This window comes from Lissotriton helveticus, chromosome 8, assembly GCF_964261635.1.
Source record: "Lissotriton helveticus chromosome 8, aLisHel1.1, whole genome shotgun sequence".
NCBI lineage: Eukaryota > Metazoa > Chordata > Amphibia > Caudata > Salamandridae > Lissotriton > Lissotriton helveticus.
In genome coordinates, this window is record NC_136069.1 from 844,567,273 (window position 1) to 844,592,425 (window position 25,153).

The following is a 25,153-nucleotide window of genomic DNA, read 5'->3' on the forward strand; positions in this document are numbered from 1 at the left end:
CGCTAATGGACATTGTGACTCCAATTATACCCAAATATGCAATTTAATGTTTCGTACAGGCATCTTCCCTAACCACTTAAAAAAAACCTTATTAAAACCTCTCCTAAAAAAACCTGGCCTAGACAAAACTGAACTGAAAAACTATAGGCCCATAGCTAACCTACCGCTCCTCGCCAAAATAATAGAGAAAGCCATGAACATCCAACTTACGGAATTCATCGAGCTAAACCATCTGCTCGATGAAACACAATTCGGATTCCGCAAGTTTCATGGAACTGAAACAGCGCTCATTAAAGCGGCGGAAGATATCCGATTAATTAGAGATCAAGGTGGCGCTGCACTACTGGTGCTTTTGGATTTATCGGCCGCCTTCGACACGGTTGACCATAAGATCCTGGTCGACCGTGTCGAAAGGATGGGCGTGCAAGGCCTAGCAAAAAATCTACTAGCATCTTTTCTGGTGGAGAGAGCCCAGGCAGTCACTCTGGGTCAATTTGAATCTGCAGAGTTATCACTGCCATGTGGGGTAGCTCAAGGTTCATCCCTCAGTCCGACACTCTTTAATATCTACGTGTCGGACCTCGCTAAAACCATCAAAGCGCATGGGATGAACCTTACCTCATATGCATATGATACCCAGCTGATCCTGGCTGTCAGAAATGATGGGGAAACAGTAGCAGAAAGTTTCAAAGCAGGTATGCTGGCCATCGGACAATGGATGTCGGCAAACTGTTTGAAACTAAACTCCGATAAAACTGAGGTGGTCACTTTTGGACACCTCAGTCCTAACTGGTCCCCAATATGGTGGCCAGCATCATTCGGAGTCGTGCCAAAACCTGCCACAAAAGTAAGAAATTTGGGCGTCATCTTGGATGACAAATTAAACTTCATGGCCCATGCCAATCAAACGGCCACCACAGCATTCTACAAACTACGCTTGGTTAGGAAGATCCTCCCTTTCCTCCCTAAAAATGTAGGCAAGACCTTGGTCAGCTCTCTGGTCCTATCAGCATTGGACTATTGCAACGGCCTTTTCACCAATGCCCAAGTCAGAGTCATCAAGAAAATGCAGACAATCCAGAATGCTGCAGCCAGACTTCTTTCAGACACTCCCAAATTTAAGCCTATAGCTGAGACTTTAAGAAGTTTTCATTGGCTCCCTGTCAAGAACAGAATTAAATTTAAAACATTATGTATTGTCTACAAATCGCTACATCATCAAGCACCCCAATTTTTGAGAGACCAACTTGTTCCATACGCTCCCTCTCGAACACTCCGTTCAGCAAAACAGAACGATCTGGTAGTACCACGTACTAAGCTGGTCAACTGGGGAGACAGACGTTTCCTGGTTGTCGCCCCAAAATTATGGAACACTCTCCCGCAATCCATAAGATCCAGCCCAAATCTTATTACTTTCAGGAAGAAACTGAAAACATGGTTATTTAATCTCTAAAATAAACTTTTTATATAATTACGTAGGAGAGCAAACAAATGAACAGCGCCGAGACGCCTGCGGGCAATTGTTCGCGCTTAATAAATGTTAAAAATAAATAAATAAATAAATTTGTTCGTGTTGGTTGTTAGAGCACCCGTCGGCTTTTACCTTGCTTGTGCCCAGGGTTTGGGCCATTGGCTTGTGCACGCATCCATGTAGTCCCCGAGAGTTAATTCAGGGTTAGTTTTACCTGAATTAGATGGCCTGATAACTTTTTCATCTGGGGTGTGCGATTTTAAGGGGATGTTGGCCTCTAAATCGTTGTTGCTGTGGGTCACAAGCTCTTTGGTTTCTGGCAATAACCACTGCCTAATTGAGCCATTTTGATTGGAGTTGTTTCCCCTTTGTTTATTCAGCTTCTTTAGTCTTTTCTTATTTTTCCGGGAGAGATGGCCAGTGTCTAGGGGATGTCACAGGCGGAGTGTTCTGAATTTCTTGTTCTTTAGCTATAGTACTACACGCAACTGTTGGTGTTTCCGACACCCTGGGTGTGTGCACTTCTGCCGTCCTTATGGTTTCTTGCTGGAGTTCTTTGCTATTTGATTGGGGGAAATGCGGGGGTTCAAGCAAAATGGGGTCTCTGATGTTCAGTTGAGGAGGTGCAGTGTCCCGGTTCCTGCTGGTTTCTGTCTTTAGGTCTTCAATTAAAGTGGTCATTATCCCTGGGAGCTTTTCCAAGTTGCGCAGCACAGGGCTGCATCCGCAGTCCTGCGGCTTGAGCATGACTGTTGTATTTTCCGGAGCCCGTAGGATCAACGAGTTCAAGGCTTCTAATTTAGAGTCTATGCCTGAGATCAGTCCAGCGACTGTGTGAAGAAGACTTATCTGGACGTCCAGTTTGTCGGCGTGCATTATTGCAGCGTTTGATGACATGACATCATTAATTAGCACTAGATGATGATTCAGTGTAGCCGACTGCTGTTTCGTTGCGTTTTCCACCCCCTGTCCTTGTAGGCTAAGTTTTACACTTGTGTTGTCAGGTGCGGGACTGCCTAGGTTTGAAGAGCGCGTTGCTGTTGTTACAAAAGGATCTGCATATGCACTAAGTGCTGGAGCACTGATTGCACTGGCCCCCCTAGCATTAGTCTGCGCCGCTACCCAAGAAACTTCATTCTCTCTGTCGGTCGGAGCGCCCATTAGCGCATCATCATGTGGCTTTTGGGTAGCTATTTCAAAAGGACTATTCTTACAGATGTTGTGGATCTGCAAATTTGATACCGTTGTTGCATGAGCTATTGAACCGCCCGGCACCTTGATTATTTTTGGTGAAAGTGGAAGTGGAATGGCCGGACTCTTAAGGGAGTTAGATCCTGATGGTGTAGTCGAGACAACTGTGGTTGGACTAGTTGTACCGTTCACTTGACCTGTGCCATGGCACGCGGAATTCGGCGTTGTGTTGAGCAAAAAGTCTCTAATGTCTCTGTTGCTGGCAATATTTGTTGATGTTCTCCTGTTACTATTGGAAATTGGGCACTTGTTAAGCATTGGCACCTGTGAAAAGATAACCTGTCCTTGATGGAGGTTGGGCGCCCGAAGCAGGATTGAGGGCAGGTCTCCTGTTTGGACCACTTCCACTTCCACCTCTGCCTCCGCCTCCGCCTCCACCTCCACGGATCCGTCCTTGTGGCATGCCCCTATGTTTGAGGCCCCTCTACCGGAAGGGTAGAGCATTTTTTCCTTTTGGCGTCTCGCTGACTTGTGGGGCCGGGGATTCTCTTGCCGCTGTAGAAGATTCGAGTTTCTTGTTCTCATTTTGTAATTCGTCCTGGGCCTGATTTTTGAGGGTAGTACGAGCCGATCAATGCCTACAGCAACCCCCTCTTGCTCCTTGACTCGCTACTCTCTGTGCCTGGGTCCCGGCCTTTTTCCTGGCCTCTGCCTGGACCTTCCCAGCCCAGGCCTTCTCTGATCTTGCTGGCCAGCCGCCCTATTCTCTCCTCTCTGCCTCACCCCCGCCTGGGCGGTTCAGCAACCATACGCCGACCCCCGTCTGGCGACCTTATCAGAGGCGGGAGCAGGATAGGGCAGGTAGGCCAGCTGAGGTGGAGGAACCACCTGGAAAATCTCCTGGAAATTCCTTGGCTCCAGGCAACCCAGGCACCCCAAAAGCACAAGGGAAAAGGCGATCCCACCGCCTGCGGGCTTTCCAGGCTCTCTCCGACCTCTCACCAGCTCCAGCTGTCAGCCCCACAATGGACACTGCAACGCCGCACTGCACCCCAGTCCGTGTGTCCCGATGCGCTGTAGGGTGCTCTGGTCCGTTAGGGAGCTGCTCCCATCCCTTGCTGCAGCTGTGAGCTCAACAGAGCTCGGGGGGGCCCCCAGGTCTGGAGGCACTCTGCACTTCGGCTCTCAGGTAAACCACGCGGGCTTAGCTTAGTTTGGCGGGGTGGGTAGGGGAGAGTGGGCTTACCGGGCATGCAGAGTCTCGGCTCCACCTCGGCTCCACTTCGGCTCCTGCTCCGGGCACCAGCACCTCTGCTCTTGTGCTGCGCTGCCACCGATTTCCCGGGCACAGCCGCCCCTCCTGCTGGCTCCTCTCTCGTCCCTCTCTCCTCGCTCCCGACTGGCCGCAGCGTGTTGCTCCTCCTCCGCTCAGGTGCGCGCAGAGCGCACAGGGCAGTGTGTGAGCAGACCCCGCACCGCCGCACCGCCGCCGCCACCAGAGTCAGCACAAAAGATGGTGATGGTGCTGGTACTCGCTGGATGCCGTCCGGTAATCGGCACCTTTTGGCACCCTTCGGGGGAGGAGGGGGCAGCTCGGCTCAGCCTTACGGTTCACGGCTCGGTTCGCGGCTCTGCAGCTCCGCGGCTTCTGCTTACTCCTCGCTCTGCCTGCTCGCGTCACGTGACCGGAGCAAAAACTCAAACACCTGGTGGTTTTCCCAGTGTTAAGTTGAAGATCCCTAGAAAGATACACCAGGATGCCATTTGGTCTGTTGTCCACCACTTTGGTGTTTCAGAAACGGATACACATTTTGTTTAGAGCTACCAAAGGGGATGTGGATTTGTAGGATGATGTTTTTGTGTTTGCTGTTTACAGTTGAAAAACAAAATCAGATTTGGAAGAAAGTGTTGTCTATTATTGCCCCAAAAGTCAATTTAATTCAAGCCATTGCGGGAGTGAAATATACCATAAACAGAGACTACCTTAGATCTTACTTGTGGTTAGGTGAATTTTCTTCTATGTTTGCCCTTTGTCTTCAGCAATCGCTGCCCTGATAAAATTGCTTCTTAAGAAGAGAGCTAGATTTGTATGGTCTCAGGTACAAAATGAGGTATTCTTAAAACTAAAGGAAGCTATTATTAAAGTTAAACCTTTATTCTGCTTCTCTCAATCTGCTAAAATTATTCCCCTGGAGGTTGCCAGGTCAGAAGGATTGGGAGCTGTTTTAGTCGAGTGAAGGCTGGTAGGTAGGTGACTGTGGCATTTGCTTCAAAGCCTCGCTCAAAAGCAGAATCTAAATACTCGGCAATAGAAAGAGACACAGGCCAGTTCGTTGAGTATAGAACACTTCATGTAGCTGTGGGGTAGGTTATTTTCATAACAAACCTTTTCTTTCATTACTTAACAGTAATGGAACTGGGAAAATGTGTGCTGTTCTAATTACGATTTTATCAAGGTTATGATTACAATTGTATTTGATTGTCAATAATATAGGGAACTGTGTGTTCTTGATAAGTCTTCGAGTTAAGAAGGCTGATGAGATATTGCAGAGTAAAAGCAGTCATGTTTAAAGATGGCACATTTCAAGTGGTTGAGACAGTATATCATTTTAGACTGACCAATCATTTAATTTGTCCAGTATCTGCTTGGAATAGACCTTTTGGGTAATATCTATCAAACTGATAAGTCTATAATTGTCGGGGTCGTCCCTACTACCCTTTTTGTATATTGGGACAATCTCTGCGCCCTTCCATGATGTGAGGATGGGCTGTCCTCTGCTGATTGCATTACATAATAAATTGATGTACGGTGCCCATACTTTGGGGGCATGTCTAAAGAGGTCTCAAGGGATGTTATCTGGGCCAGGCGCTTTAGACAACTTAATGGCAGCTATAGCCCGCTTATTGTCTAAAATACTAAAATGTAGAGGTTCAATCTCACTCGACGTTGTCAACTCTTTGATGGTGCGTAAATTATCACTTGATGGCAAACCTGGACATGCATATAAATGTGTGAAATGTCTAAACCATGTGTTGGGGTCTAAGTTATAATCCTGAGCTGGCTTGCTTATCTTACTGCCATTTGCAATCATCCGCCAAAATAAGGTTTGATCTCCTGTCCTTGCTGCAGTTAGCAGATCTTCCCAGCTGCAGTCCTCCCAATTTCTACGTGCTACTTTTAATGCCTGGTTATAGCGTTTCCTTTCTTGCCTCATTGCTACCGGTTCTTTCAACCTTAGGGTCTTGATTAGGCTCCTTTTTGCTTCTCTACAATCTTCATTAAACCAGGGATTAGCCAGTGGCTTGTTGTTATTATTGGATCTTTTTCCTCTCCCTGCTTTGGTGAGATGAGGTTCTACATTTTTCACTAATATTGAATGGATTTGGGTGTTTGGAATAGGGTTCGAGATCTCTTTTAAAAAGAAGAAAGATAAGAGCTCACTAAAAATATTATAAATAAAAGTAAGGGGTTCAAGTTTTCCTAAGATAGATGGCCATTTGAATGCCCTTCTATTATTGCTCGTTATGGGCTGTAGGTCCTCCAAACCTAATCTAGGTTGGTTCTGGAAGTATTTTCCTTCGAGAACTAAACATAGGGGGAAGTGGTCACTTTCCCTCCTGGCCTCTACTCTAAAATCAGTCACGTAGGCCCAGTGTAAAGCACTTATCATAATGAAATCTAAACAAGAGGACGATTGCTCGTGCGAAGTCAGAGGGGCATCTACCATTGCAGGACCGTAGTCCTTTTTCTATGGTAAAATCAAGGATCTGTAAGGCAGAAACAGTACACCCCATGGATCTTTCTGTTCTAAGTAATGGGATACCCAATGCCAAGTCTTCTTCAAATATAGTTTCCATGCACCTTAGTGGTTCATAGCAACAATTAAAATCACCACCCATTATGATGGGGCCATTGGGTGCGATTGAATGAATAATTTCTCCCAGGTGTTTAATTAATGGTGTTTCTTTAGAATGATCTCTTGGTCCTATGTATATATTAAAAAAGGAGAACCTAGTTTTATTGGGGAGCTTTAACCTTAGTCCCTGGATGTCATTTGAACTGGTAGGTAGAATTTTGATTACGGCATTTACATGATTTTAACCCATATTAAGAGTCCAACTGAGGGTCTTCCTTTTTTCGGTTGTTCAGCCTCTATACTAAACGTTCTGTAACCCACCTTATATAGTGGTTCCAGCGCCCAGGTCTCTTGAAAAAGGCGGATGTCATAATTATCTATGTAGTCCTGCCAGTCAGGTTCCAGGAGTTTTTTTGTAAGTCCGGCTATATTCCAGGACAATATTTTAACAGGGTTTATTTTGGGGGCACTATTCTCTAGAATAATAGACCCTCCAACCTGTGATTTATTTAACCCTTAATTTGTAATAGGGCTGAATCCTACTACAGGTGCCTCGTTACTATTTTGCCTATCCAATCCGGCTAGATCCTGCTCCCCATGCAAGTGAAACTGTGTACCAGATCTTATCAAAGTCTGGTCGATGGACAAATTCAGTCAATCCACTGCTTCAAGATTGTTTTGGGCCACCAAAGAGTTCCAGGGAGCACCAATATTGTTTTTGATCATCGTAGGATTTAGGGGAGCACCACTGCTAGATGTACCAGTTTTGTTTTGTTGAATACAAATGTTTGAATCAAATAAGGAGTGGGTTCTTAAATTCAAGGTAATCAGGTTATCAGCTATTAGTTTTTGAGTGGAAAATTAACCTGATGTCATCTAGGCCCCCTCCCTCTTGCTGTAACCGTTCAGTACTCTTTATGTCAGTTCTGATTACAGAAAGGCATTGGCGTTTAATTCTTATCCAGTGTATAACCTTATTAACCAAGGAGTCCTCATCCTCCCTGGTGCCTGGTTTTAGCCTTGGGACATTAGTAAGGAAAACATTGTAGGAAGCAATACCCCTGTGAATCTGCTGTGGGGGTTCCCTACCTGGTTCTTGTGGCCATACTTCTTTTCTCTGTCTGTTCCCACGGCCCCAGTCCCCCTTTTGCATTCTAATTGGGGGTAGTCTGTCTGGGTGCCTTTTTGTATGAGGCAGCATTTGCTGTGGTCTATGCAATTTAGGATATTCCTGTAAGTTAGCCCCTGGATGCCCTAGATTAGGTCGGAGACCATAAGCATGGTCTTTATGATGCTGATAAGCGGTGTGAGTTTGGGAGCAGTTTAGTGTTCCTTCAGTCTGTTTTCTAAGCTTATCATTTCTAGTGACAGTGTGACTCGACCTGTTCTCTGTGGGTTTATTAACTCCAGGTGGGTGTCTAAACCCCTTTTGCTTGTGTGTAATTTGCTGGTCAGGGTTTCTATAATTTTTTTGATCACTCTAACCTCTTCCTCAACAATACTCAGTTTAATAGACAAATCCAACACAAGTCTGTGTGTGCCAGTAGTATGTGTCTGCACATGGGCATTTAATGGGGATAGATTAGACAGACTTCTATTAGGTGATGGCTCCCTCCCAAATTGTGACCCTGGTTTGCTTCTGGATTTTCTGCTAATACCGGATATTTGTTGGAACACTCAATAGTTATAATCTCTTCCTGCAGATCGCTGTCATGATCTTTGTCTAAGTTATCTGTTGTTGTGTTCCTGTGGTTGTTTTGCTCGTATTATGTCCCGTTTTTGGGTTAGAGACAGCTATTACAGGTGAAAAAACCTTTTCATGACTTTGATGGACAGTAACTATAAGGCTATTGGGCTCTTCACTAATTATTTTATCCTTTTGACCATAGAAAGATGACATTTTGCTTCACCCCTTAGAATTAGACTCTTTGCCATTAGACAACATATTCTCTACCTCTTCAATAAGGTTGTCAATGGCAGCTAGTGTGCAGTTCTCAGCTGCTGATTTTGGCTGTTTCTGAGTCCTTGGGATCTTTATACTGCCTTTTATCACTTCTGCTGCTTTCCTTTTCCCGATTGTTACTCACAAAACGCTTAAAGCGAATACTTGTGAGAATCAAGGGAATACTAAGTGGGCAGGATAGATTCTCAAAAACAAGTGATTTCTATTGTGTACTAACAAAGATTTATATGCACCAAATGGGGATATAGCGCTATTTACCATTAATAGGACCGAATAAAGCATGTAGGAGGAGCTTGTATTCAATGTTCCATCAAAAATACATAAGCAAATCAAGGGTAATCCGTAAGAAAAAAAAACCAAAAAAAACCTAGGAGTCCATAAATTGTGTCTCATAAAAAGATGTTTTTGTTTTAAAATATTTCAATAAATGTTCCATTAGTCCTTAGTCTGTGATACCCACACTCACTTACCAGTATAAGAAGCTTGCAGGTTGGTCTACTGGTCGAAATGTCAGGGAGGTGGCCCAGCCCAGCCTTATCTGGGCTTTCAGGGGCGTGGACGGGCATGCCTGCAGGAGAGATGCGGCGCAGTTCCCCATGGACTGTTCAAGGCCGGGCCGGTCAAGTGGCCAGTCCAGCAGGATGCGGCAACACAGCCAGGGAGCCCATGCTGCGGGAGCCCTGCACGGATTTCAAAGCGCCTCCTGCCGCTGCACGATGATGCTGTTACTGGGCGCCACAGGGGGACTCTGGGAAATGGAGTCCCCTGGCACCCGATGCAGGAGAGATGTGGCGCAGTCCCCCAAGGACTGTTCAGGGCCGGGCCGGTCAAGTGGCCAGTCCAGCAGGATGCGGAAACACAGCCAGGGAGCCCATGCTGCGGGAGCCCTGCATGGATTTTAAAGCGCCTCCTGGCGCTGCACGATGATGCTGTTACTGGGCGCCACAGGGGGACTCTTGGAAATGGAGTCCCCCGGCACCCGATGCAGGAGAGATGCGGCGCAGTCCCCCACGGACTGTTCAGGGCTGGACCGGTCAAGTGGGCAGTTGAGCAGGATGCGGAAACACAGCCAGGGAGCCCTCGCTGCGGGAGCACTGCATGGATTTTAAAGCGCCTCCTGGAGCTGCACGATGACGCTGTTACTGGGCGCCACAGGGGAACTCTGGGAAATGGAGTCCCCCGGCACCCTATGCAGGAGAGATGCGGTGTAGTCCCCCAAGGACTTTTCAGGGCCGGCCAGTCAAGTGGGCAGTCCAGCAGGATGCAGCAACACAGCCAGGGAGAATTATTTTTGTTGGACCTCTGTTCAAACAGGACAGAATACTATTTAACATTGGAGCTGCCTTCCCTCTATTGGACTAAATAATATCAGGGGAATGGGGGTTGATGGCAGTTGAAGCACAGGGAGTGTGCACACCTTTTGCAAAATAAGGGATAGGCCTGTGCGGTGTAGTGGTGCCACAAATGCCAATTTGCTTTTGTATGATATTATTACAATTTTATTCTAGCTTATATTCCAGAATCTCTAAATGTAAGAGCAGATTGGTTGTCAATGCTTTTTAAAAGATGGAAAAAGTTCAATGGAAGAGAAGTTCATTGAAGGATGAACTGTATCAACTGTGCGTGATGCCATTGTAGAGGTTGGACAAGCGAATAGTGAACTAACCGGGTCAAAAGCCATGCAACAGGATGTTGAATTAGATAAGTTCAGGGAATTTGTTTGTGTTGGTTGGCCTGAAGAGAAACTGTTGGTGCTGAAGCTACAAGTATTGTGGAACACCAGGAATTAGGTTTCACTGAATGGTGACCTGAGTATGAAGAAAGGCTGTTTTATTCCACCTTCCTCAGTTTGCAGCCACATTATCACATTAGTGCATTATGGACATATTGGTAGTCAGAGCAATGTTTTGGTGGCCAGACAAAGATAACTAAACACGCGCGTACTGCCCTTAAATTAATGGCTTAGTAGAAAGGTTTAATAAGCTTACTAAAGAAAGAGTGAAGTTATCTTTGAACTCGGGTATAAATGTCAAAAGGCATGTTGCCAAATTAATGTGGTCCTATCACAATAGTCCTCAAAACATTACCGGGTCCACACCTTCTGAATTACTGAAGGGAAGGAAGCCAAGAACTAGTTTGAATTCAAACTGACTATCCAGGGATGAAGATATAATTTCTTTGAAGGATACGTATATAGAGTTGAATATAGAAACTAAACATGGCAAATTTGATGGGAATGTTCAACCTGTTTCTTCTGTTAGGAGATTTGAAGTTTCACATGGGTAATTTGGTAACAGTGAAGAAAACAAGTTTTATAAGGAAAAGTGAGTCTATATTTTCAAAGGTGTTTGATGTTGAAATCTTAGGTAAGGCTTCAACCTTAAGGAATGATAGAACCCGGTAGGGAACGTCTAGGTTCACTAAGTTTAGCCGAGTTGTTCATACTTATGCCTTGCCTGATCTTTCAAATGCAAGTCATTCATGTTCAGAAATTCAAGCTCACAGTAAAAACTTTGTGCCCACAACCAATATCCTATATATCCTTCCGGGCCAGGGAGCAGACTGAAATGCCGACTAACCCGGTATTACCCTAGGCACCGTTGGATTACGTTATTGTAACGCGGCAACTCGCGCCTGATTCTGGGCTGCTGTACCGAATATAGGCTAAATCCTCCCTGTCGGTCAAGTTCCAGTGAATTTTCCTGGCAATTAGAGGCTAATTAACATTAAGGCATTAACTGAATGTCCTGATGATGGTCCGCATGACTAAATAGGGGGACCGAAACGCCATCGACCTGTCTAGCCCCCAATACAAAACTTGATTTCTATGTAATGTAATGGTGCTGTATTGACACTTCTGTACAATTGAATTTAAACAGAAAAAGTTTGTTTGCCTTAAAAAGCCCTTTTATGCTTCTAAATCTACCTTCTGTACTGGATCTGTTAGTGTTGGGCACAGGCTTGTGTACCACACTGGTGAATTGTGGAAGGTATTCTCTTTGTATGGATTAATTGTTTATCGAGTAAACTTGAAAGACCTCTGTCCGGCTGGACATGTCGCTCCAAATATAGATTGATTCTGTCTATATTTATTGCTTCACATATTTTTGAATGCATGGGACCACTGTTGCTCAAACACAACCAATATCCTTCCGGAGAATATTGCTCATAGTACTGAGTAGTTAATTGATTTTTAAAACAGCCCAGTTGTGTCTAAATTGACTATCGCAACTCATCAACGACTGCAAAGTAAGAATTTTATGCAAAAGACCTTTCAAGATATTGTAATAGAGAATACGTTCTAAACATGTTCTCTTGACTAGAGAGCACATATAAATTCTCTTTATTAATTTAGCTTTAGGAGTTTAGGACAGAGGAAAACCGGGATTGCAATGCATATGAATTTTAAACGTATTTTTTGCAGATACTTTCTTTATAGACAATGCAGAGATCACATTCTGTACTTAACTTCAATTTCCATGTTGGCATCAGGCAAGACGAAGACATCTGGCCATATGTCACACTTCCTGCTCAAATGGCACATTTGTGTTGCTTGAGATGCTCATTAGTGTCACAGACGGGACAGCGTGTGTTTTTTTGTATTTCAAAGCCCTGCATCAGTGCACTGGACACTTTTATGTGTTTTTCAAATTGCCCTGGGGATTATTTTGTGCAATGCCGTACAATGGGCCGGTTTGCTCACTGCAATGCTGCCTAATTGCAAATGCATCGGCAAACTGACGCCAATGCTTTGGTTTTCATAATATAATTCCGAGTGCTTCAAATGTATGTGACCTTTGAAATAGTGTTTTGAGGCCAGCATTACATAAATTGACTGAAGGTGTAACTCTACTAAGTGTCACATTCCAAAAATACCTGTTTTGATATCTTATGTCATCTAAGGATCAATTATTTTCCAGCAGCTAAATTGCACCGGGTGGGAGAAGGCTGGTATTTATTACCATCTACCTGCTTAGTTGAGGTATCTATTTAGGCCTGAAGAGATTCACTGCCTCCATCCGGGTATAATCCTTACCAGCAGCCTGCCATGTTCCCTCTAAAGGTTGCTTCCTTTATTACCTCTCAGTTACATGGATCAGCAGGCAGGCTGCTGTGGAAGAATGAGGAGTCAGTGGCTGACACCAGCATCACAGAGAAAATACCACAATGCAGTTCATGCTTTGGGCACTGCAGGGCCAGTGGCCAGAACCAATACCTAGTTTCCCAGTGCACTGTATAAGCAATGCAGTGAGGGAGGAAATCCCAAAGATTTCGCAGGCCCACTAGAGCACACAGATCTTAGAATCACGAGCACTGAGGTGCGCAAGGGCCTCCAAAAAAAGGGGGATCCTTTGTATTTCTCCATTGGGACCAATGGGGTTATGATTACCCGGGCAGCCTTCTGTGTGCATCATCCTTGAGCACTGGAGAGGAGCAAGCAATGGGGAGAGTGCCAGCTTGATAAGCTTCACGGCCATCCTTCTTCGCTATACGACCTTGTTGAAATAGGCATGTAATGTAAGCACTTCAGCTCATTATAACATTGTGGGTGGATTGTGGGATACTGGCTTTGGGAGATCTGAGGATCCTATTGATGGAGCGAGGTGCTGAATGATATTTTGTTCAGACTCGCAAAGTTAAACTTCCATAAAACCATAACCGTATTAACAAATATGAGATGAAAAGTATTAACCAACTTAGTTTAAAAATGCATATACACAAGAAACACGAGGGACTAACTTATGTGTTTAATGTTGCAAATGCAAGTGCGTAGAAAATAATAAACTAACTTTGTCTATTGTCTTTGTCAGTATTAAATGCGGCTGTTTAACTAATGGCATGTGCTTATTTTTTGTTTGCTTATGTTAAATCTTTTCTGTGGCAAAAGCTCGAGGAGGATTCTGCGGCCTAAAAGAAGAAGGTAGATATAAAATGCAGCTTTGTGTGCACAGCTAGGTAACATAAATTAATGGGTTAATAATTAGCAAAGGGGGTGGGTAACAGAATGGGTCTCAATTCTTTAATTAATTAATGTTTTGTGTTTGTTTGAATAATAGTTTCTGAAAGAGGCTTAAGGCCTGTGAAAAGATGGCGTTTTCTAATCCTGTCCAGAAAGAGCCTTGCACAGAAGTGGAAACTTTTACCACGTTGACAAGTTTTGTCGGAGAATGCAAATTTAATGAATTGTGCTAAACGTGCTCTTGGAGAGAAAGATTCAAGGACAGGAAGCGGCAAGATAGCCAAGCCAAGGAAGTCATGAACTGTAACTCGAGAGTAAAGTAACATTTTCGAGGAAGCTGAGTGACTTAAAAAGTAAAGGACAAAAGGGCTAAAGAAAAGCCCGATCTAGGCTTGGAGAACGGTGATGACACAATATGAACTGACATAAGACAGCCAATGAGAACACTGGATGGCAAAGAAAAGTGTACAATTTAGAGAAGATTAGCTAGTCAGAAAGGTATAAAACTTGGCCCCATGGGCAGGAGGGCGCTTCTCGCTTTCCGATTCCTGAAGGGCGTGACGTGCTGTTGGACTCTTTGGCGCACGTAAGTATAGCAGTTTTTAATGATTATTCTTTTTAGGTGAAGCGAGTTTTAGACAGGGAAATAGAATTTAGGGAATGGAAACTGTTATTTTCTTTAATTCATGCTAACTGATTTGCCTTTAGAATATGGTCTAATGTGTCCTTCCTTTAATAAATGCTGCTTTCATTATTGCTAATAAAATATAGATTTATAATTGAAAATGCTCTTTCTTTGAATAATAAAGATAATAAAATAAGATTTTGAAACGATAAGCTGGTCTTGTTTATTCATGGTCTAGTTACCATCAGCTGATCCATTTGCCATAGTGACTTAATTAAATGTTATATGTTTTAAAACCATGGTAAGAAATGAGATACTGCAGTTTTATATAAAATTGTAAATAGTTTGTGAATAGGTTTGATTAATTAGGTCACATGATTCAGTCGCTCAAAAATTGTCTCGTTAGTTTACGGGCCTTGTGAGTGATTTATGATTAATGGTAAGTATTATGGTGTTGGGTAGTGTTGGTGAGACAGTTTTTCTTTAGGGGCGCTGTATCAATTCCTTGGTAGCAGAGTTATGATGCTTACTATGGTAACTGACATGCTACATGGTAATTACATAGGATCGATGTTTAACATTTGTTGAGTTTGTTCAGTTGTTATATGTAGTCGAAAGGTTTTATCCAGCAGTTTGAAAATTCCTAGTTGTGTCGGCAAGAGTAGTGTAACAGGTGAAGTTGCACAGTGCATTTGCTTGTTCTGTTTCAAAATAGTGGTATTGTCATATATCACTAGTGTTGTGGTCGTACAGCACAAGTTTAGGGATTCTAGGTGTGTAAGGTAAAATGTATAGTGAGGATTGTCTATGAATTTGTAGCTTTCGAGTATAGGGACATCTGTCCTGTTTTAAAACTCACTGTGAAAAGAGTAGTAGAATTTATCTAAGCTTGAGTGAAGGGTAAGCAAGCATCGTCTATTCTTACTGGTGAGTGAGGATTTTCTAGTGTGGGTTAAAGTCCTACCAGGATTCATGTATGAATGGTTAGGGATTTTTCCGTTTGAATGTGCGTAAATGAGTTTGTAATATACGATCGAGTGAAACTTTGAATTGTCACTATATGTGCATTCAGAGAGAAACGAGTTTGATATTACCTGCTAGAAGGGTAGAGTAGCCTTACTTTATCAACAAATTTAAATATTCTGTGAGAATAGCGTCGTCTATTTCAAGTAAAAGAATACCTGAATGACTGAAAAAGCTATCACTTTATTTTAGCGAAACAGACAAATGGTTTGTTTTTGTGACGTTACTAACTGAATATTCTATCGAAAAGTTTTGTTAAAAGAAAAATGGCACTGTGAAAATATTTTGAAAAGGAGGTGTCAGTGTCACAGCAGAGCAAGGACAGAGAAGCTGCAGCGGCAGTATACGTCACTAGTGTCGTGCTGTGATTGGTTAGCATACGTCACAGTATTCGCGCACTGATTGCTTCATGTGACTAGGCAGGCTTGCAGCTGATTGGCTTATCCTGAAAAGCAGTAATTCTATTGGTTGAGCAAAGCAGTGACATGGCTTAACTTGATTGGCTTGTTGGTGAGTTTCGCGCACGGATTGGTTGGTTTTACGGAACAACAAAGAAATAATTACGATCTATTTGAAGTAAGCGGAATTGTTTTAAAACACGGATTATTATTACATTGAAAGAGAAAAAGAAGCTGTCATGGTTTCAGAAATTGAAAAATAAAATGAAACATGAACAAGAAAATTAAAATGCGAGGTGGAAGATTACTTCATAAGTACAAAACACCTGCAGCTTATATGTTAGGTGAATATGGTTATCATACTTGACTTTGGATCGAGAATTGGATGGATTATACCAAGAATGATGGTGTATTAGCATGGCCGGAAGATGGATCATTTAACATTAAGGTTATGAAGAACTTAAGAGAAAAAATGATGACTCTTGAACCAAAGCCTAGACCTACACAATTTGAGGCTTTAGCTGAATGGGAGGATGAGATGTTTGAATTAGAACGAGAGAATAGAGGTATAACAAGAGGTACTAGATTAGACATAAATAGGGAAACTCATGAGGATAGAATGCGTCGATGGAAACGTAATATGTGTGATGGTCTGTATCCAGCAAGATTTGGTTAGGCAACTAGTCAAAACAATGCCCAAAAGAAAAATAATAATGCTGAAGAAAGTGAATTAGAAGATGCAGTTTTAGAAGAGATTTATATTACAAAACCGAAACCGCCTCCTTATCAACCAGTTTGTTCATGGTCTTCCCCGAGAGTTCCTCCAGGAACTTCCCCAAGTGCTCCTCCTAGAGAAATTATTGATGAGACATCACCCAGATTAAATCCGAATAATGCAAAAAACTCCTGAAAGAGTAGAAACAAGAACTAATTCTAGTATATCTGGTGAAAACAGAAATTATGCTGAAACCCCAGTTCACAGAAATGAAACCCCAAGAAATGTAATAAGAACAGAAAGATGTGAGGAAATGCCAAATACTTCAGAATATTTCCGATCAAAAGATGAATTAATACAGCAGTTAACTAAAAGCATGGAAGCAGTAACAGTACCAGTAACAATTGGACCTGTTCTTCCAGTATTTGATCAATGGGAAGCTAGACATTCAGCTTTGACTGTTCCATTAAATGCAGAAATTCAGAATGTAGCTGAAAATTTTTATTCAGATTTATCTGAAATTCACAGAGAGAAAACAATGATGCCAGACTTAACTTTTAATCAAAGTTCGTCAAATAAAACTCCATCTGGTGCAGAATCTGATTCTGGAACTCCGGAAAAGAGCATAAATAAAATAGATTTAACGCATACTCCACAAAGCCCAGAATTTAAATTACTTGATGTTGCAAAACTGAAAGCAGATTTGGAAGAATTGATTATTGGCACAATTGGACCTGACAGTTTAAAGCTATATCAGGATGATGAATTATTGTTCATTTGCAAAAGCATACAGTAGAAAACGAAAACCAAGTATGATCAATTAGAGGAAGTGGCTGCTGAATTAGAAATAGATTTAAGTAGACAGAAAAATTTGCAGAAAGACTACAGAGTGGATTTCGCTGAAAAAGACATCGAGAACATGAATACCACAGGAAGAATTATTCATATAAAAGAATTAATTGTGTTTCTAAAAAGATTAGGTGAGTAAGTAAGTGAGTGGAGAGTAAAATGGACAAAGAAAAGAGAGGAAGACAGACGAGAAAGAGGAGAAGTAGCAAATGAGTTTCCAATGAGAGAAATAGCGGGAGGTGGATATGTGCATGTTCCTTGGTCAAGACAGGACATTTTATTGTTTACAAATGATTTTCCTCGGCTGAGAGAAAAACCTGTGGAATGGTATCAAAAGGTAGACAGATTTGTTAAGGTTTATATTGAAGAGTTAAAGCAGAAAATCCCATGTTTTAATAGCAGCGAAATTGGACACTGGAAGCGCGAATGTAAGAATCTGCCCAGAAATTTTTAAAATGCATCATTAAATCCACAGATGCAGAATGAGATAAATCTGCAGCAACAGCTACAGCGACAGGTAGTGAATCAGCAGAGTCAGATTCCACAACCGCCACTTCCAAATTGTGTAAATGTGCAGAAGTACAATACTGAAACAGGATTCTGCGAAGGTGAACAGGTAAACAGATCGCCAAGAGTGAATGTGTCAAATGTTTCTCAACAGTATTGGTTAAAAGAAAATGGAGGGAGTGATTCTGAGGATTACTTATGACGGTGCCTGAGAGAGGAGGAAGTGTGTGTGCTTGGAGCCACTCTTGAGGTAGATCAGTCTGGTCCATTTGTAAATGGAAAAGTGAATGATGTAGAAATCACTTTTCTTGTGGACACAGGTGCTACCCGTTCTACTATTAGATCAGTGGAAATAGAAAACCTGCCTCTCTGAGGTGAGAAAATCCAAGTAGTTGGTGTAGCTAATCAACAAATTAGAACAGATTTAACAGAACCAGTTAAAGTTGAAATTGGCAAATTTAAAGACAAGCATAGATTTGTAGTTTGTAACAGCAGTCCTGTAAACCTGTTAGGAAGGGACATACTTTGTAAGATGAATTGTAAAATATATTGCTCACCGGATGGTATTGAGCTCCAAACTCAAGAAGAAGATGGGCTTTACAGATTAACGATGTTAATGGTTGAAGCAGAGGAAAGTAAATTATTTCCTGCATTTGATAAAAATAATCTACCTGAAGAATTAAAAGAGACAGTCAATGCTAAAATTTGGGATTTAACTGGAGACGAAATGGGTTTGATGAAGAATGTAGACCCAGTAAAAATAATAGTAAAGCAAGGAGTAGATTTTCCAAACATTCCTCAGTATAAAATGAAAGCAGAAGGTATTGAAAGTGTTATACCTGTAATTGACAAATTCATAAAACAAGGTGTTCTAAAAGAAATTGAAAGTAGTCCATGCAGTTCACCGATTATGGGAATTAAAAAGCCAAACGGAACTTTCAGGATAGTTCAAGACCTGAGAAAGGTTAATCAAATATTTGTTCCATGTTCCCCGGTTGTACCAAACCCAGCGGTAATTCTATATCAAATTCCACATGATGCAGAATGGTATACAGTTATAGATCTTTGTAACACATTCTTTACAGTTCCATTGCATCCAGAAAGCCAACAAATGTTTGCGTTCAGGTTCCAAGACCGTATGTAAGCATGGTGTCGTATCCCTCAAGGGTATACAGAGAGTCCATCTATTTTTAATCAGTTGTTAAAGAAATCCTTGGAAAATCTAAATTTACCTGGAAAATCAACGTTAGTGCAGTATATTGATGATCTTCTTGTGGCTGCAAAAACACGAGATAATTGTGTAACAGATACCATTACTCTTTTAAATCATTTGGCAGATGAGAGACATAAAGTGTCTCCTGCAAAATTACAGTTTTGCAAACAAGAAGTGAAATATCTTGGTCACAGAATTGCAAAAGGAATCAGGCAAGTGACAATTGAGAGAATTAAAATGATTCAGGGAATGCAACCTCCAAAAACACAGAGACAGGTCAGAATGTTTCTAGGAATGGTAGGTTATTGTCGTCAATGGATTAGTGGATTTTCAGTAATTGCAAAACCATTGCAGAGACTGACAAAAGCAGACATAAAAGACCCGATTACCCTAACAAAAACTGAGTTAGAAGCTTTTGAACAGTTAAAAAGAAGTTTGTTTGAAGCTCCGGCATTGGGAATGCCAGAATATGAAAAGGAATTTGAGCTGTATTGCAGTGAAAGGGAAGGATGTGCATTATCAGTTCTGATTCAAGGACATGGAAGACTGAGAAGGCCAATAGCTTATTTCTCAGCAGTTCTAGATCCTGTTGCAAAAGTATTACCAGGCTGCTTAAAAGCAGTAGCTGCAACAAGTGTAAGTCTTGAACAAAGTGAAGGAATAATAATGGGATTTCCTGTAAAAGTATATGTACCCCATTCAGTTGAAATTCTTCTTACCAGAAGCAAAACACAGCATTTGACAAGTAACAGGTTAACAAAATATGAAAAAGTTATTCTGGGATCAGATAACGTTTCAATTGCGAGATGTGTGAATTTAAATCCTTCCACATTATTGCCTGATGGTACTGTAACAGAAATCAGAAATGAAAATGATATTGATCATGAATGCTTAGATGTTTTAGAATATTGCACTAAACCTAGGCAGGATATTAAAGATGTCCTATTAGCTGAATCATATTTTGTTTATTTTGTTGATGGGTCATGCTTAAGAACAGATGAAGGTGTTCTGAGTGCAGCATACTCGGTTTGCACAGTTGCAGATGTAGTTGAAGCTTCCTGTCTCAAAGGAATTCGTTCAGCTCAAGTACCAGAATTGATTGCTTTGATTTGTGCATGTGAAAGAGCAAAAGAGTTAAAGGTTACCATAGTGACTGATAGTCAGTATGGATATGGCGTAGTCCATGACTATGGCCAGCTCTGGTCTTAAAGAGGTTATTTAACTTCTGCGGGAACGCCTATCAGGAACGCGAAATTGATAAAAAGGTTGATCGATGGTATTCAGCTACCAGAGAAAATTGCTGTCGTGAAATGCACAGCGCACAAAAAAGGTGATGATTACATGACAAAAGGAAATGCATATGCTGATGAAATCGCAAAATTCTGCGCAAAGAACAATATGTCAATTAATCGGGAAAAAGACAATGAACATGTTTTGAACTCACTTATGCTAACATCTGTAGTTGAGACATGGCAAGGAGTAAAGGATTTACAAGATGAGGCAGATGATGAGGAAAAAGACACATGGTTAAAAGCAGGTTGCAGACAGCGAGAGGAAGATGAGATTTGGGTTTACAAAGATGACAGACCAGTTATGCCAGATAGCATGATTGCTGACATGGCTCGAATGTATCATGGTCCAGGACATTTAGGAAGAGATTCAATGATCAGGTTGTTTAGGCAAACATGGTACAATCCAAAGTTCAGACTAATTGCAGAATCTTTTTGTCAAATATGCTTAATCTGTCAACAGATTAACCCAAACAGAAAAACAGTTGTGAGCATGGGAACCATAGGACGGGAGGGTGGTCCTTTTACCAGATTACAGATGGATTTCATTGACATGCCACCCCATAACAAGTTGAGATATGTTCTGGTGATAATCTGTCTGTTTTCAAGATGGGTGGAGGCGTTCCCAACACGTCACAATGATTCAGTTACTGTGGCAAAATTGCTTTTAAGAGAAATCATACCAAGGTATGGATTTCCGGTGACCGTCGAGACTGATCGTGGAACACATTTTGAAAACAGATTGTTGCAATTGATTTGTGAAGCACTGGATATAAAGCAGAAGCTACACTGTGCTTACAGACCAGAAGCATCAGGTGTTGTTGAGCAAGTGAATGGCACAATCAAAAATAGAATAGCGAAAATGTGTTTAGCTACAGGAATGAAGTGGACTGACGCATTTCCACTTGTTTTGATGTCTTTAAGAAGTACCCCAGATAAAAAGACAGGTTTAAGCCCCCACGAGATTCTCATGGGCAGAGTCATGAGACAAGCATTTGTACCAGTTGGTAAACTTATGAGCATTAATTATAGCGTCATATTGGAATACTGCAAGAACCTTTCTTACGTGGTGACTTCTGTGTTCCATCAGTTGGAAACTGAAGTGATAACCAAAGAGAAGGAACAAGCTCATGATCTGTTACCCGGAGATTGGGTGAGGACAAAAGTACACCAAAGAAGAAACTGCCTAGTACCCAGGTGGCAAAAAGCAAGATAGGTGATACTTGTCACAACAAATGCAGTAAAGTGTAAAGGATTGAAGAGATGGATTCATGCTAGTCACACCATTCGTGTACCACCACCTGATAATCCTGACGAAGGTGATACTACAGCTGATTCAGATTCTGAAGAAGAACCTGAAAGAGATCCAGATTCTGAAGATCGACAAGAAGGTCGACATCTGGAAAATTCAAATGCGAATGAGACATTGAATGAAGATACTGAAGCAATTGTGATAAAAGACTCTGAAAATGATGAAGATCTGCTAGATCAAGAAGCAGAAAAGGAGTCTGATCAAGAGGTGATTCAAGATCAGGAGAGTATTGAAAAGCAGATTGGAAGCTCTGAAGGCAGGAACGGAAGTTCTGAAACTGGAAAGTTGGAAGTAATTGAAGAAGAAGAAGAAGATGAAATTCCGAGTACCAGCTGTAAGGATGATGTTCCTAACAGAGTGAAGCTGCCGAGTAAAGAAGTACCTGAATCCAGAATTGATATCACAGAAAGCGAAAGAGATGAAAGTGATGATGAATCCAAAGTGAAAAGTTCAAGGAAAAGAGCTTGGAGAGCAGAGTGTAATCTAACTGAACCAAAGAAGAAATTATCAAGAAAAGGAGATAATTGGCCAAATGAAAATAAGTGCCTAAAATTCAAATTAATAAACAGATCAAAAGAGCAAGTTAATGAAGTCTCAAGTCAGAAAGGAGACTCTGATAAGAAAAATCAAGTAGGAAAGAAAATAGAAGTGATTAGCAGTAGAGTAAAAAGAGTAGTAAAACTTAATCAGAAGTATAAGTCGCCTGAGTGGACGTACATTATAATAACACCAGTGGTGGAAGTGAATAGCAGTAGTCAGGAGGATTTAGATGACACGAGTGATAAAGATTGATTTGGTTTTCATACAAAGTTGAAAATTGTATTTGGCACAAGGCTGAAGAAATTGTGTTAGGTGACACAAGGTCGAAGAAATTGTGTTAGCTGGAAAAACACATTAATGTAAGACGCAAGGTCGAAGAAAAGCTGTTAGAAAGTAGGGTTTTCTTTAAAAAAAAAAAAGTAAAAATAGGGCGGTGTATATATAGTAATTTTTAATTATTTTTAATTTTTTATTTTTTTGTAAGGCTCTTGTGTCAAAGTAAAGAGGCCTTCTACTAATAGTAATTCCAGATGTTCGATTTTAAGAAGATGTTGTAAAATGTCTTCTATATGTGTGATTTGAATAGTTTTGGTGTGGTTCATTTTAGCTGTCATATTTCCTTTCGGTATTGACAAGGAAGAGGGTAAGTCTAATATGACTAGTAAAATTGTGGCTAAACAAGATAACCATAATGTAGTAGGCAAGTCTAACAGAGTTATTGAGCACAAACCAGAGATCCGCCAAGATAGATCTGTTGGTGATTTTTCTAGTAATACTTTTTCAAGACTTTTATCTGAATATGTTAAGGTGATGGATGTGAAGGATTGTTACATTTGTGTGAAATTACCTACTTCTGTCACTGAAGGCATCACTTATAACTAGGGCTCCCGGTTTTATGGTATCTATTTTTTTGCCATTTCCGTCTGTATTTATCCATATTTATTTTTTGGGCATTTTTTCTGTATTTATCCACATTTATTTTTTCCACAAGCAAAAGACGAGGCCACCGCTAGTATTTTTCCACTTTTATTTAATTTGACAATGCACACCTGCGCCCGGTTGTTATTGGGCTGGTGCAGGTGCAAAACCTGATGGTGGCAGGAAGGCGTCTTCATACCGGGTAGGGAAAGAAGAAATAGAGTCAGGTGAGCCCCAAATAAAGAGAAAAAGTTATGAGGGCGAGGCCGTAGCAGTGTGCTAAACTGTGTTGGTGACTGCTGGCACAGCCCACCTTTGCCCTCAGATATTCCTCCCCATCTCTGGTAACTTTGCTTGATTTCTGCTACCTGTGGATCGAGGCAGAGATACTAAAACTGCAGGTAATTTCCAACATTTCCAAAATCTGAGGGATTTTTCAAAGACTCCAGAATCTGTGGGAAATTATGAAATATGGGTTTTCTGCAAAAAGGTCTGTGCATCAGATTTGGATGCATAAGTCATTAGTGACGAAACTTTATCCTGGATGAGCTGTTTGTGGAGGGTGGGGTACAACTATGGCATTTGTGTCGAATTCATGGCATCATTTCAGGGCTGACTCTTGGATCTTTGCCAATGCCTCTCGTGTACATCTGACCCCTATCCCTATGCGCCATTCCCTGTTTACTTCAAAGAAGGGATCCATATTGTGTTTACTGTCACCCCAGCCGTCTTTTTGTTATGTGTGTGCTGAATGTCACAGGGTGCCTTAGTTTATCGCGATGGTGGAGGGAAAGGGCCCACCGTCGCGCCATTTCACGATTGATGGCCTACTTAGCATTAACCTCATGCTAAGTAGGCCATCAATCGTGGAATGGCGCGACGGTGGGCCCTTTCCCTCCAACATAGCGATACACTAAGGCACCCTGTGGCATTCAGCACACACACTAATTTCAAAATAAACTTCGGCCCCCACCTCCCCCTCACCCACATGATGACTGAACATGATCCTCTGCTGATGCTGCCCTGAAAGGGCTCTGTTTTCTCTCTGAATTTGGGTCATTACATTAGTTACTCAGAAGGTGAGCGTGAGATCGCTTCAGCAGCCCCCAATAAAAGAAAATTGTTTAAATGCGGCTCTATTAGGGGGCCGGTATGTGACACACTGCAGCAGGAAAACTGTAAGTAGACTGTAGGTGCTGTCTAAGTTATTGGATTATAAAAATATTTCGGCCAGTTTCGACCCCTACTAGCCGGTAATATGTAAATATGTTGGTAAATCCAAACACGATCTCTCGGACAGAGTCTGATCACACGAGCAGGTTCATTTAGAGCGCGCGGAAATGGTGGACATTTGCGATATTTACATGGTCATTAAAAAGCAACGTTTCTTGCACAAGGAACCAACATGAAATACCTTAGCTCCTATGAGAAACAGTGTGACTGTTCAAGGAAATGGAACAGAAACCGCAAAACGTGGGGCAGTGAAGATTCAGGAGACTTTTTTTTCGACAATATGCAGCCTGTACTGATATTGTTACTTTGACGCTCCGATGTACGTAATGCCCGTGTCCTGTCTACCATGTTGTAAGGGTACTGTCTACAGAGGCACTTTGTTGCTGAAACAAGCCCATATCGCAAAAGCACATGCGATGACAATCGCCTCATATTAAAAAAGTAGCCGAAATTTCCAGAGTGACTGAAAAAGGAACACTTCCAGAGGAACTGACTTGAGCCGCAGGTCGTCACGGGTCAAATACTCGAAGCACAAGTGTGTTTTGTGCAAGTTTTTTTTGAGAAATGCAATGACATGCCTGCCGGGGCCTACTTGGCATTAACCTCATGCTAAGTAGGCCATCAATCGTGGAATGGCGCGATGGCGGGCCCTTTCCCTCCACCTACGCACTGCATTCAGCACACACAGTAATTAACAACAGCCCCCACCTCCCCATCACCCACATGATGACTGAACACGATCCTCTACTGATGCTGGGGCATGGGGGGGGCAGGGGAAATCCTCTTACCTGCGGACTGGTGCAGAGCTTGAGTGCCGGGGCCCTGGAGATGCAGAACGTAGAGAAGGGCCGGTGCAGGTGCAAAACCTGATGGTGGCAGGAAGGCGTCTTGTAACCGGGCAGGGAAAGAAGAAATAGTCAGGTGAACCCCCATATAAAGGGAAAAAGTAATGAGGGTGAGGCCGTAGGTGTTGGCACGCTCACACACATAGGCTTGATTCCCACGAGGATTGGCTCATGTGAACGGCTGTCCTTCAAAGACCCTGTGCCAATTTGTCCACACGAGGGCGCCAAAAGACTGATTGGAAGG